The sequence below is a fragment of the Ahaetulla prasina genome, chromosome 1 (assembly GCF_028640845.1).
Source record: "Ahaetulla prasina isolate Xishuangbanna chromosome 1, ASM2864084v1, whole genome shotgun sequence".
In the NCBI taxonomy this organism is placed as follows: Eukaryota; Metazoa; Chordata; class Lepidosauria; order Squamata; family Colubridae; genus Ahaetulla; species Ahaetulla prasina.
Genome location: NC_080539.1, coordinates 190,104,359 through 190,118,087, shown reverse-complemented (window position 1 = coordinate 190,118,087; position 13,729 = coordinate 190,104,359). Strand labels below are relative to the sequence as shown.

General features: G+C 44.7%; 1 protein-coding gene across 14 annotated transcripts in view; it reads right to left on the bottom strand.

Moving 5' to 3' along the window:
- Nucleotides 1-13,729, bottom strand: part of LRRFIP1 (LRR binding FLII interacting protein 1) — a 283,628-nt gene that overhangs the window by 181,215 nt on the left and 88,684 nt on the right. The window contains exon 1 of one of the 14 annotated variants that reach the window (XM_058185777.1): nt 7,087-7,195. The exons of the other annotated variants lie outside the window; for them this stretch is intronic. The gene's annotated coding sequence lies outside the window, so the exon portion shown is untranslated. Of the gene's footprint in view, nt 1-7,086; nt 7,196-13,729 lie in introns of those variants that run through there. 14 annotated transcript variants of the gene reach the window in all.

Sequence of the window (13,729 nt, the reverse complement as noted above, 5' to 3'; positions counted from 1 at the left end):
AGAGAAGCCAGCCAGAGCTAAGTGGTCGCTGGGCGTCGGTAGAATGGACTCTCTGGAGGAAATCCCCTCAGGGGTGACAGTTACCAGATGCCCGCTTTGAGAGGGGGCTTGGCAGGAGGCGAACAAAGACCTCCTGCTGACTCAAGCTCTGCAGCTCCTGAAAGAGGCCCTGGAGAGTCATAAAGCCCGAGAAAGGTATGAAGGGCCGGCCAGGGAAGTGATTGAAAGCCCAAGAGGGGGAGCAGGGGTTTCGGCGAGCATAGAAGAAATGCCCAAAAGCAGAGCAGAGGGAGAGCAGGCTGCTGGGGCTCAGGAAGATGCTGTAGCCCAGCACCCCCGGCATCAAATTCTAAAGCTTCCACCACTGATAGTAAAATATGGGGGAGATCCCAAGGCATTGGGATTTTTTCTATCTCAAGTGTGGAATTACATGGAAAAGTATGGAGAGGATTTCCCATCGGAAGCGGCCTCTGTGCGATGCATCACCATGGCCCTTGTGGAAATCGCTGCTCAATGGTGGGTGGGCCTCCATGATGACAACTCCCCCCTGCTGAGAAATTATGACCAATTTATGGCGGCCCTTAGAGAATGGTTCAAGGACCCCCTAGCCAAGCGAAGAGTCAGAATCAAGATAAAGTCTATCACTCAAGGCTGGAGATCAGTGGCAGAGTACACCCAAGAGTTCCACGGATTGGTGCACCATGAAGGTGTGGTCCCAGGTGGCGTTAATGGAGTGCTATAAGTATGGCCTCAATGAGGAAATCTATACGTTTTGCTGCTCCAGGACGGTCCCTTGAGATTTGCAGCATTGGTATGTGATGGCTGGCAATGTGGAGATTGACCTGGCCAGGGATCACTACCGTGGAGGTAGAGTTGGAACAAGCCTTCCCTCGCCCCCCCCCAAAAGAGAGCTCCAGAGTGTCGAAAGGGGGTGCAACCATGAAGCCTAAATCCACCACCTGCTTCAGATGTGGGAAAGAAGGGCACCGGGCAGCTGACTGCTTCTCCAAAACTGGCTCCTGGCCGACCTCTGCTGGAGGAAAGAAAGCTGACAAGCCCCCAGCCAAGTGTCACGAGACAGTCCTGAAAGAGGTGGAAGTCGTCGAGTTCGCTTCCCCAGGCCTGAGGGAGTTGGGAACTCTGACCATTGCAGAGGACAGCAACACCAAAACGACACTGACGATGACCCCTTGATAAGTCAACGGGGGGGCCCCATGACTCTCCCAATAGAACTAAGAATGCCATCGCCAGGTGCCCAGGGGAAGATGCTAGCCTTCCTAGACTCTGGATGCACGAGGTGTGTCATCAGCCCTGAGGTGGTAGACAAGTTGGGACTGAGACTAAAAACGATGCAAGTACCCATCGCTTTCTGCCAGTTGGATAGGTCAGTAGCTGTAGCTGGGGCAGACCCGCCCACTTTGTGACTGAACCTGTTGAGATGCAGATGGGGGATCACTGAGACTTTGAGTGTCATCATAGCCCCTGGGATGGAAAGGCATCTCTTGTTGGAACTGCCTTGACTACGGAAATGGAACACCCAGGTGAATTGGAGGAAGGAATGGTTGTGCATTCGCTGCACCCACCCCCCAGGAGAGGGAGGGGATGGATCTTCTTGCACAGCTAAAACTTCAAAGGATTTGGCAGTGGTGGTGTGTGAATGCAGCCCTGGGGAGAAGAACATACTGAAGGAATATTGGGACCTCAGAGGTGTTCAGTGAAAAAGCATCAGTTGTACTGCCACCCCACTGACCCATGGACTGTGGTATCAAGTTTTGTCTGGGGGTGAAGCTCCCTAAACCAAAAATCTACTCGATGACCCTTCACGAGTTGGGGGAGCTGTGGAACTTTATCGACAAAAACCTGAGAAGGGGTTTTATCCAGTCAGCGAGGCCCCGAGTCGCGGCTCCAGTTTTGTACCGGGAGAAGAAAGATGGCTCTCTTCGTTTGTGGGTTGATTACCAGAACCTGAACACCATTTGCGTAGAAAATGTATACCCGCTGCCCCTAATGAAAGACATGTTAGCTCATCTGGCCATGGGGAAGGTTTTTATTAAACTGGATTTACGGGAGGCATACTATAGAATCCGGATAAAGGAAGGTGATAAATGGAAAACTGCTTTCAATTGCCCCCTGGGTTGCTTCCAGTGTAGGTTGCTCCCTTTTGGATTGCAAGGAGCCCCAGCAGTGTTCATGCAATTAATTAATGAGCTACTGCATGAGCACCTCTACAAGGGGGTCCTGGTTTACTCAGATGACATTCTCATTTACACCGAAACCATGGAGGAACACGTGAAATTGGTGCGGTCAGTTTTGAAAAAACTCAGAGTGGCCAACTGTATGCTAAACCAGAAGTCTCCAACCTTGGTCCCTTCAAGACTTGTGGACTTCAACTCCCAGAGTTCCTCAGCCAGCTTTGCTGGCTGAGGGACTCTGGGAGTTGAAGTCCACAAGTCTTAAAGGGACCAAGGTTGGAGACCCCTGTGCTAAACTATCAAAGTGCGAGTTCCATCAAAGCAAGATTGACTATTTGGGATACCGCATCTCAAACGAGGGGATAGAAATGGACCCAGAAAAGGTCAGGGCAGTCTTAGAGTGGGCACCCCCACGCACCCATAAGCAGCTACAGAGTTTGCACAAATCACCTTACCTATTACCAACCTCCTGAAAACTAAGGAGGAGGGCAAGCCAAAACCTAGTAGACCCCTCGAATGGAATATGGAGTGTCAGGCAGCTTTTGAGAAGCTGAAACGGCTGTTCGCTGCTGAGCTAGTTTTGAAACACCCTGACATGGAGGCTCCTTTTGTTGTCCAGGCTGATTCTAGTGATGTGACAGTTGGGGCAGTGCTACTTCAAGCTAATGCTGACGGGTCCCTACAATCCTGTGCTTATACCTCCCGTAAATCATCCCGAGATCGAACAGAGAGGCAATTTGGGAGAAAGCAGCTTTTGTGGTCCGTTGGGCATTGTTAACTTGGAGGCATTTCCTTGAAGGGGCAAAGCACCGTTTTGAGGTGTGGACAGATCATAAGAATTTAGAAGCCTTAAAAACCCCGCGAAAGTTGTCACCCAAACAAGTCCGGTGGGCCCAACATTTCAATTGTTTTAATTTTACCCTGCGTTACCTCCCGGGAGGAAAAAAAATTATGGCTGATGCCCTCTCGAGGTTGCCTCAATACAATAGTGCATGACTGAAAATAATCCGGCCGGTTATCCCTTCAAGACAACTGGTGGCTCCGATAGTCAGCAGGGCCCAAACGAGGGGAGAACCAATCATACCCACTGGGTTGAGTGAACAATTAAAGGATGCAGTAAAAATGGATGAGAGCTTCACCTCCCACGGAAATGAATGTACTATTCAGGATGGCCTCACATGGGTTGGAGCAAAGCTGTATGTCCCTGCAAGCCTAAGGAGAGAGGTGTTACAACAATCCCATGATGCAAAAGTTGTGGGGCATTTTGGATTTGTGAAGACTTTACATTTAGTTAAGCGACAATTCTGGTGGCCCTCCCTAAAGAAAGACATAGAGGCATATGTCGCCAGTTGTCCTATATACACTTTGGCAAAAAGGCCACCTGGGAAGCCACCTGGGTTACTCCAGACCTGGAGCCCCTTGGAAGGAGATGTCCATGGATTTTATTGTGGAATTACCAGAAAGTAATGGAAATACAGTCAATTGGGTGGTTACAGACTTGTTCTCGAAACAGGTGCACTTTGTACCCTGTCCCAAGATTCCCTCAGCAAAAATGCTTGCTAAACTATTCATGTCTATCGTTTGCATGGTGTCCCAGAACGAATTTTATCTGATAGGGGAGTTCAGTTCACCTCCCACTTTTGGAGGGAGTTCCTAAGCTCCGCCCACTATCCTCAGACAAATGGGGCCTGTGAGAGGACTAATTCAGTATTAGAACTATACCTTAGATGTTATGTAAATTATCAACAAGGTAACTGGCCAGACCTACTGCCATTTGCAGAGATAGCATATAATAATTCGATACGCAGCAGTACTGGGTTTACACCATTCAAAGTAGTATCTGGCCAGGAATTTGTGCCTATCCTGGAATTACCACAGGAGAAACCCCTAATACCTTTCATGGTGGAATGGATCGAACAAGTTCAACTTACCTGGCCAGTAGCATATAAGGCATTGGATGAAGCCCACAAAGCTCATAAAAAGCAAGCTGATAAAAAACGGGCCATCCCAAAAGAGTACCAGGTGGGGGATAAGGTTTTCCTATCTACTAAGTACTTGTAAACTACCCAGAAATCTAAAAAACTGGGACCCAAATATGTAGGCCCTTTCCATTGTGTGGATAGTAAACCCCGTCAAGGTACAATTAGAGTTACCAAAAACCCATCAGAGAATTCACCCGGTGTTCCAAGTCAGCTTGTTGAAACCTGTAAAAACATTCCCAATTCGTCTGAATCCAAAAAACCCTCCAGTACCTCTCCTCATTGAAGGAGAACATCATTTTGAGGTCAAAGAAATCCTCGACTCTCGAAGGTGTAGAGGTAAAGTGCAGTACCTGGTGGCATGGAAACACTTTCCCCCCTCTTATTCTGAATGGGTAAATGAGCAGGATGTTAGAGCCCCACGTCATATATAATTGTTTCACAGGAAATATCCAAAGAAGCCTTAAAATCGGGTAATTGTTTATGTATGTTTATATCTGCTTGGGGGGTGCTATTATATTTCTAAGCTATTTTATTCTATTTTCTTTTATAGGACTAACATCTTTTCTCCAGGAGGGCCGAATGTCAGCCTCTGCATATGATGATTGCTTGCTATTGGCTGCCATTGTAATGGGAGGGGGGAGATTTTGCTGGTATATGGGTGAGGCGGAAGCAAGCTGGTGGAGATGTTTCGAGAAAAGGGAGGAAACTTCTCACAGGCTTCAAGCAGCTGTGAAAGGAAGTGATAGCTGTCAAGGTCAACCGTTCCGGCATACGAGAGAGATGGGGCCCATCTGAAGAAGAGCCCCACATGACACCTTGGGGAGATGTGGATTGGATATTGAACCGAGTTCCTTGGGGGGAGGGATTTGGGATTGCTTTCAATATCTAATTTTCGTGCCTATTGCCTCAGACCTTCCTTTTCTTTCGTTGCATTCAGTTCATACTCAGTAAAAGTACCTTTCTCTATAAACATAGGGGTTTTCTTTCTTGGGTTTTGAACGGAGGCATGCCTGACAGTTGCTTAGAAAAAAATAATGCTTAAAAAAAACCTAAAAACTCTTCAATTTTGCCATGGGAGGAATAAGATTATTCTTCCAATGAATAATCCAATACTTAATCAGGAAAATAATTACAATTTGAAAAGTATGCTTGCAAACTAGCAAGCTATTCATTTGCTTTGAAACTATATTATGTTTACTATACTTTTCATTATCAATATCAATAACCTCTCATGAAAAGCATCATGCTTTTGTTTTTCAGTAATAGTAAGTGAATCATTTAGTCTTCCCAAGACAAAAAAAAATCCCTAAATGCTACAAAATATAAGGTTACATATGCATAAATCATATCTACAAAATCACAGACTTTTATCAAATCAATGGTTATCTTAAATATCATGTTTGAAAACAATGCTCAAACTGCCTACAATTTCCAAAGGGCAGAAACCTTTGACAATGATACAAATGTCTCATTTAGTCTTATTACTATCCCTTAAGCTTCCCTAGCTATATGCTGGAACATGATCATCTTTGCCTGAAACCTAAGAAAAAGTAAGTAAAAAAGTCACCAAAGATGACTTTAAGAGACATTTTTCACATATAGGTATTCGTCAACTTACAATCACAATTTCCATTGCTAAGCTAGGCTGTTGTTAAATGAGTTGCACCTGGTTTTATGACCTTTTTGTCATGGTTGTTAAGCGAATCACTGCAGTTGTTGAGTGAATCACAGGTCATTAAGAAAATCCATCCTTCCCCATTGACTTTACTTTTTGGAATACAGAAAAATAAAAAATGGCAATCACATGACCCCAGGACAATGCAATGCAAATACAAGCTGGTTGCCAAGTACTCAAATTTTGATCAATTGACAGGGGGGATGCTTCAAGTCATAAATGCAAGGACCAGTCATAAGCCACTTTTTCAGTACTGCTATAACTGAACAATTGCTAAATAAATGATTGTAAGTCAAGGATTATTTGTACTGAGTCAGTATGATGCAAAAAGACCTTAAATAATTACATAATTTGAGTTCTGAACATCCTGTCTCCATTTAAAGTAAAACAGACTTTAGAAAACTATTTAAAGAATCATTAACTCACCATGTTTTTACAAAAAACTAAAAAACCTCCAGCTAAAGCTAAAAGAAATGTATATTACCTACCAAAGTTCTGGTTAATTCTTAATAACGTGTTTCCCCGAAAATAAGACAGGGTCTTATATTCTTTTGACCCCCCCCCCAATAAGCACTTGGCCTTATTTTGGGGGGTGTCTTACTTCCCCCCATGTACCAGTAGGAGTCTGGGGGTGAGGCAACCAGATCCTCACACCTCCTTGCCTAACAGTACTACCAGCAGCTTGGTTCATGAAACAGTTGATCTGTGGGTGCATTCCTGCTGCCGTCTCCAAGAAGCACGGCGATTGTGGCTGCAAAAGCAGCAGGAGTCCCCACGTGCCTCCACAAAACAGCTGAGCTGCTGGGTGCTTCTGCAGCCAGCTCCAAGGAGTGTGCAGGTGCCCTCCTTCCCTTGGATCCTGCCCTTCATCTATTGTAACACAACACGGGGGAGGATGGGCTGTGTGAGCACTAAGTTGGAAGCTGGTCGTCGCTCCTCTCTTGCTCTTTGCCAAACCTTCCTCACCTTCTCCCCAACCGCAAACACCTTTCGTTGTGGCTGCCTTGCGGGTGGGGAGAAGAGAGACCTGTGTGTGTGTCTGTATGTGAGAGTGAGAAAGAGAGAGAGAGAGAACTGATCACATACAGGATAGTTATTCAGGGCTGGTGGCTCTCTCTCTCTCTCTCTCTCTCTCTCTCTCTCTCTCTCTCACACACACACACACACACACACACACACACACACAGAGGTCCCTAACCCACCACCCCTCCCAAGGCAGCCACATCCCTCCACTAACCTGCTTTCTAGCTCCGTTCTCCGCTGCACGTGCAAGACAAGAAAAGTAGTCTGTACGACTATGGTAAAAAAAAATACCAAAAATTCAAACCTTCCAACTTCTTGCAAAAAAAAAGATCTCGCGGAGTTGGAAGGTTTTTTTACTGTAGTCCCACAGACTACTTCCCTTGCATGTGGCAATGGAGAATGGGGCTGGAAAGCAGGTTAGTGGAGGAATGTGGCTGCCTTGGGAGTGGCGGGGAGGGTTAAGGATCTCTCTCTCTCTCTCTCACACACACACACACACACACACACACACACACACACACACACACACATCGTCCTTTCCTTGGGAGCTCTGCACAGATGCCCAGGATTACAAAGCTGAAGGCTTTGGATAGAGCATTTTGGGGAAGTGTGTCTGAACTGTGATCCCAAGGAAAAGGTGGGGGGGATTTTGCCTGTATTGAGCTTCAGAATAGGATAAGAGGCAAAATCCCCCCTCCCCATTTTCAAGCTGTTTGCAAAAATGTCCCATTCTTAGTCTTCAGCATATTCCAGGATTGCAACATTGAAGGCTCAGAATGGGGCGTTTTTGCAAATGGCTTGAAAATGGGGAGGGGGATTTTTCTGCCTCTTACACTGTTCTGAAGCTCAGCACAGACTGAGAATAGGATAAGAGGCAAAATCCCCACCCCCTTTTCCTGGCAATCCTTCTTTCCTTGGGGATGATTTATGCGGAAACCATGGATGTGTGTGTGGCTGGCAGGGCTTATGAGCATGGGGAGGGGGGGATCTGGTTTAGATGAGTAGGATGGGGCAGGAAGGCAGAATTGGATTGGGTGAGCTACCGTTTCGCCCTGCAGTGGGACAGACAGATGAAGGAGGGAGGGGAGATCGCCCCTTCCTTCTTTTGCACTCCAAAAAAGTGGCCCACACTAGGCAGGAGCAGATGGATGGAGGAAGGGGCAATCTCCCCCTCCCTCCTTCAACCCACTGCAGGGCTACCACGGAGCTCCTGCCCGCCAAAGCTGCAGGATGGCCAAGAGCAGCATGCCCAGGATGGCAAAGAGCCCTCGCAAGACCAACAGCAGCAGGTGCAGCCGGGCAGAAGCAGGGAAAGAAGCAGGCAATTCCAACACGCCACACAGCTTTCTGCCTTGTAGCAGCAGCCTACACAAGTGCACAGCGAGCACAAGAGCTAGCGCCCACCAGGGCCAAGGCCCAAAGCATGTTTTAGAAGGGAGATTAAAAAAAATCCTGCAGTCTCTCGCTGCTGCCGTGCAAACCCTAGCATGGACAATAGCAGCTGTGCCTTCTCTCTTCCATAACATGCCGGAACGGCACCTGCAGGCAGCGATCTGATCAAAACACTTTGTGTGTGTTTGTGTGAGACAGAGAGAGTCAGAGAGAGCACACTGCCATCAGGAGGTAACTCTCTGAGGTTGGATCGGATCTCTCTCTCTTACACGCATGTACACAAAGAAAGCAGCAGCTGCACCTTCTCCCTTCCAAAACATGCCAGGATGGCACCAGCCACAGGCAAAGGTAGCAATCCGATCAAGAGCCCTCGCAAGGCCAGCAGCAGTAGGTGTAGAAGGGGGAGGTAGGAGCAGGCAATCCCAACGCGCTGCAGGCAGGGCTGAGGCTAGCAACACCTCTAGGTGTCCAGAGAGACAGAATGAGAGGCAGCTCCCAGCCCTCGCTGGCTCAGCTGATCCGCAGGCCGTGATTAAGGGGCCGAGTGGGCCCTTAATCGTGGAGTTTGGAGGTGCCTGAAACACCTCCAGGCACCCTGAGAGGCAAAATGAGAGGCAGCTACCAGCCTTTGCTGGCTCAGCTGATCCACGGGCTGCAATTAAGGGGACAAGTGGCCATGAGGTGACCAGGGAAGGGAAGGGCTGCCTCCCATGCTGGCCATGAACACTCCTCCTTAGGTCTTATTTTTGGGGGAGGTCTTATTTTAGCGCATACGTTCAAAAGCCTGATTGGGCTTATTATCCTGAGAGATCTTAGTTTTGGGGACACGATATTAATAAGCATGTGCAACAATTTTAGCCATACCTGAGTGTGTACATCCAAATTGTATATACTTTCTTTTGCACAATCCATTCACCATATTAGCATTATATGTAGTGCTTTCAACAACTATGCTCGCTGCTGACTAGAATTTAAGCTTGGATTCATAGCACTTTTTTCATAATGGTAAAATATCATTCAATGATAGGCTGTAATGTTCCACAATGCAAATTTAACCATGAAAATTAGAAGAAATTTGTGCAAGATCCTAAGTGGTCCCATCTTCCTCCCCATTTTCTTAAATTCAAAAGAAGTAATTGCTTTGATTAATTATTTTTCAAAGAGAACAAATATGGCTTAATATTATTCATTTTAAAATAATATTTCTTATACAAAACAAATAATACTAACCGAGGCATTTCTTTTGGATTTATGGGAATAATGCTCATTGTCTTCCTACCAAATGCGAGAAAAGGGAAAAGAGGTTGTTTGAGAAGATGTTTGAGATTCTACTACAGAACAGCATGGCAAGACAGCACAGAATCTTTTATGAAATTAATTAATTCTCACATATAGAAAACATTGCAATCTTTTATATTACAGGTTATGGAAACTTAAATCCTTCATAGCAAGAATATAATTTTTGTTTTAGTTCCATATTAGATTTGCTCCTTCCTGAATTACTTTCTGTTGTTCAAATTGTAATTGAATTATTTAAATAAATGTCAATATAGTTGCATCACATCATGCTCTAGGAACATGGAGATTTGCCTTTGAGTCAATGTTGACTCTCAAGCACTGGCTGGACAAGTACCTGCAGTTTTCTTTACAAACCTTTCAGAAGTCATTTGCCCTTGCCTGCTTCCTAGGGCTGAGAGAAAGTGACTAGCCCAAGGGCACCAACTGGTTTTATGGCTAAGGCGGGTCCAGAACTCACAGTCTTCTGGATCCTAGTCTGATGCCTTAACTGCTACACCAAACTGATTCTCTAAGAACAGGATCAGAAATGAACTGTCTATTTTTAACTTATCTAGAAATCTCCCCTGCAGCAATGAATATATTTCATACCAAGGTAACATGTACCTTTTTTGATTGATTAACTAATTTAGTTGAGCAGGAAAATATGATGGACATAGCAAGTGTTGGTTAAAGAAAAGCATTTGAGAAATACTCCCATGAGATCCTAGCAGAGAAAATGGCAAAATGTGGGCACTATCTGCGACTGCAAGATGATTATGGATCTGGTTTAAAAAACCAACAAATAGCAATAGCAATATCACTTAGACTTACACTGTATGCACAATTATTAGGCAAGTGAATATTTGACCATATCATCATTTTTATGGACTGATGAGATGAGAGTGACTCTTGATGGACCCGACTGGTGGGCCTATAACTGGATCAGTAATGGACATAGAGGTCCACTTTGACTCAGAAGCCAGCAAGGTGGAGGTAGGGTATTGGTATAAACTGGTATTATTAAAGATGAATTAATTGGATTTTTTCGGATTAAAAATCAACTCTGACATGACCCCCTTCCTCACCTAACCTAAACCCTATTGATAACCTTTGGGCCATTCATAAAAGGGAGATTTATGGTAAAGGAAAACAGTACATCTCTCTGAGCAGTGTCTAGGAGGCTGTGGTTGCTGCTGCACAAAAAGTTGATCATCAACAGATCAAGCAACTGACAGACTCTGTGAATGGAAGACTTTCAGGCTGCCCGGGGGGGTGGGGGGGTCTTCACTTGTTACTAAGGTGTAAATGTGTGTGTGTGTGTGGTGGGGAGTGGAACTCTTCCTGAGTCTTCTCACTTCTCGGGGATTACATGGAGTTATTTAGCCATAGCAACATTCTTTTCTCTAAGAGGCAAGGACATTCAGCCTGCACCCGAAGTCGTGTGACTGGGAGGCATCTCCAGTTGGGATGGTGGATTGATTGGACCATGTGATGGACATGTAGGTGCAGGGGAAGGGACTTTTGACTTTCCTTTAGGTGGGGAAAACCTGGAAGCTTTCAGATTCGGGTTTTCCCAGATGTGCCAATATGACATCTCTAATAAAATGGATCTTTGAGGAACTGCCTGCCTGCGAGTCTCATTTGGTTGGGGGGGGGGTGTTACTTGGATCCCTGACACTCCAAAATAAAACTTGCCAAATAATTGTGAACACAGTGTATATACCGCTTCACAATGCTTTACAGCCCTCTCCAAGTAGTTTACAGAGTCAGCATATTGCCTCCAACAATCTGGGTCCTCATTTTACCGACCTCAGAAGGATGGAAGGTTGAGTCAACCTTGAGCTAGTGAAACTCAAACTGCCAAACTAATCAAAATGTCTTTCAATTGAGGGGTTAGAAAATAGCCTGTTTGGCACGGCCCATTTGCCACCGCTGTGGCCCATTTGCCGTGGCCTGTTCGCCACAGCCCATTTGCTGCCGCAGCTCATTTGCTACCACCACCTGTTTGCTGCAGCCCATTTGCCACCGCCCATTCGCTGCCAATCAGCAGCAAACGGGTGGCGGCAGTGATCCCAACCACCTATAACAGTTGATCGGTGCCACAACAACCCTCCTCTCCCCCCATCGCAATATTCACTCTATAAGACACACAGACATTTCCACCCACTTTTGGGGGAGGGGAAATGCGTCCTATAGTATGAAAAATACAGTATTTAAACATTTCCCAATGTTTAAAGGTTGTTAGAGTCAGGATTGGAAATAACAATCTTAGGGTCAATCTAAGCAGAACAGAGCAGCTTTGGTGAGGAAGCGATCTATTTCCAGAGATATTCCATCTTTAAATCTGGATGAGGTCATTTATTTATCTATGAAACTTATGAATTGGCTGTTCCAATTTATCACAATTCTGGGCATGCTGTTCCATGACAAATTGTTTTATAACTGGTAGGTTAAAATGAAGCATCAGCTGAGGTTTGGTTTGGTTTATCTCAATATCCAATGCTTCACACAGAGATGAATAACTGTGCTAAGAGAGACACTGAATGGCTCTTCTGAGATCTAAGGTCATGATGTAAATGGGGTGCGAATAATGCTTTCATAAGTCCTTCCAGTTACAGGCTTATCTGAATCCTCAGAGTCAAAAGTTGAAGAGGCAATTTGACAAACCAGCAGCTTGAATATTCTCAAACACATCTGCGGTCACTCCAGGAGACACTGAGGCTGAGCACATGAAATCCAATTCAGATAATAAGGAAGTAGATTTCAGTAGAGGGCTCAAGTCAAAAGCATGCTGGCGGTTACAAAGTGCTGAAGAAAGGGGATAATAAGCGGGAGGGAGCTGATGTCGTTACGAGACAACATGCAAGTTTGAATCGCCAGGCTTGAAGTCGAAGAATTCCTGCCAGGATGGTCCACTTTGGATCTCACTGTCCCGAAGAGACAGTGATTGTTTTGGGCACTTCCTGAGGATCTCAGGGACATCGCAAATCCCTGATTGATCCAGGAGAAGCCCTTTTTCTCAGCAGGAAATTCTAGCCATAAAATGGCTACTGAAGTTGGGACAGCTCCTGACCAGAAGAACGGAAAGAACGGTGCTGGTGTGGTGAGACTTTCTTTTCAAAATTGTTTTTAAATCATCCTGACTCTAGGCAAGAGATTAGATTTGGGGAAAAAGAAACTGAGTGGCGGTTTAAAGCTATTTTAAAAGAAATTAAGTTCCTTCTAATTTTTAAAAGACAAACGTTTTCTTTTTGGGGGGAGTGACTCTCTGTTGGATTAATTAGCAAGATTGGTCTGGATTGAACAGCTACTTTCCCCTTTCGGATTTCTCTGTCTCTTCTTTTTTCTTGCTTTTCTTTTGGGATTTTTTCTTTTCTTTTCTTTTTTATTAATTGGCAATGGACGTTTTTCTTTTTTTAAAATGAACTTTTTTCTTTTCTTTTTTTAAAAAAAGAACTTCTTCCTTCCGCTATTTTTTTGTTTAAACAAAGAACAATAAGGAAAAGCTTAAAAACACTGCCATCTAGTGGACTTTGAATTCTTTTTTTTTCTTTTCAACGGTGTAATCTCCCTGATGCAAGAAAACTCCTATACTATAGCCAAGGGCTCTATGTTTTTACTTTGTCGTCTTGGAGATAGTGGGTGAGAGCATTAAAGAGACTTTGTATCTCTACAGCTTTGTTTATGCAGGTGCTCTGCTGGATACTATCAATTAAAGGAGCCTGAAAAAAGCCTGAAAGGAGGGGAGGGGGAAAAAAAGATTTTTTATTTTTCTTGGAGATTACTACAGCGACTCTGACAAAGCTGTTGATAATTATTGGAGAGCGAATGAGAGAAGAACTTTTTTTCCCCTTGGTTCTCTACATGTGGATTAAAAATAAGAGAGATTAATATTTTCTCATTTTTTATCTATTTTTTTCTTTTCTTTTCTTTTTCTTTCTTTTTCTTGGGATTATTTGGAATAATAAGAAACCTTTTGTGTAACTTTTGTGGCCTTGGACTACTATTTGGATTTTTGTTGTTTGCATTTTATATTAAAAAATGAGTAGGAAAGCAACAACATATGCGCCTTCCTCCTCACCATCAGGACCTCAAACGACAATACTATCGATGCTTCTACAGGAGAAAGAAAGAGAAAAAGAGAAAGATAAAGAAGCCTCCCTTCAGTTCGTTTTACAGGGGATTCA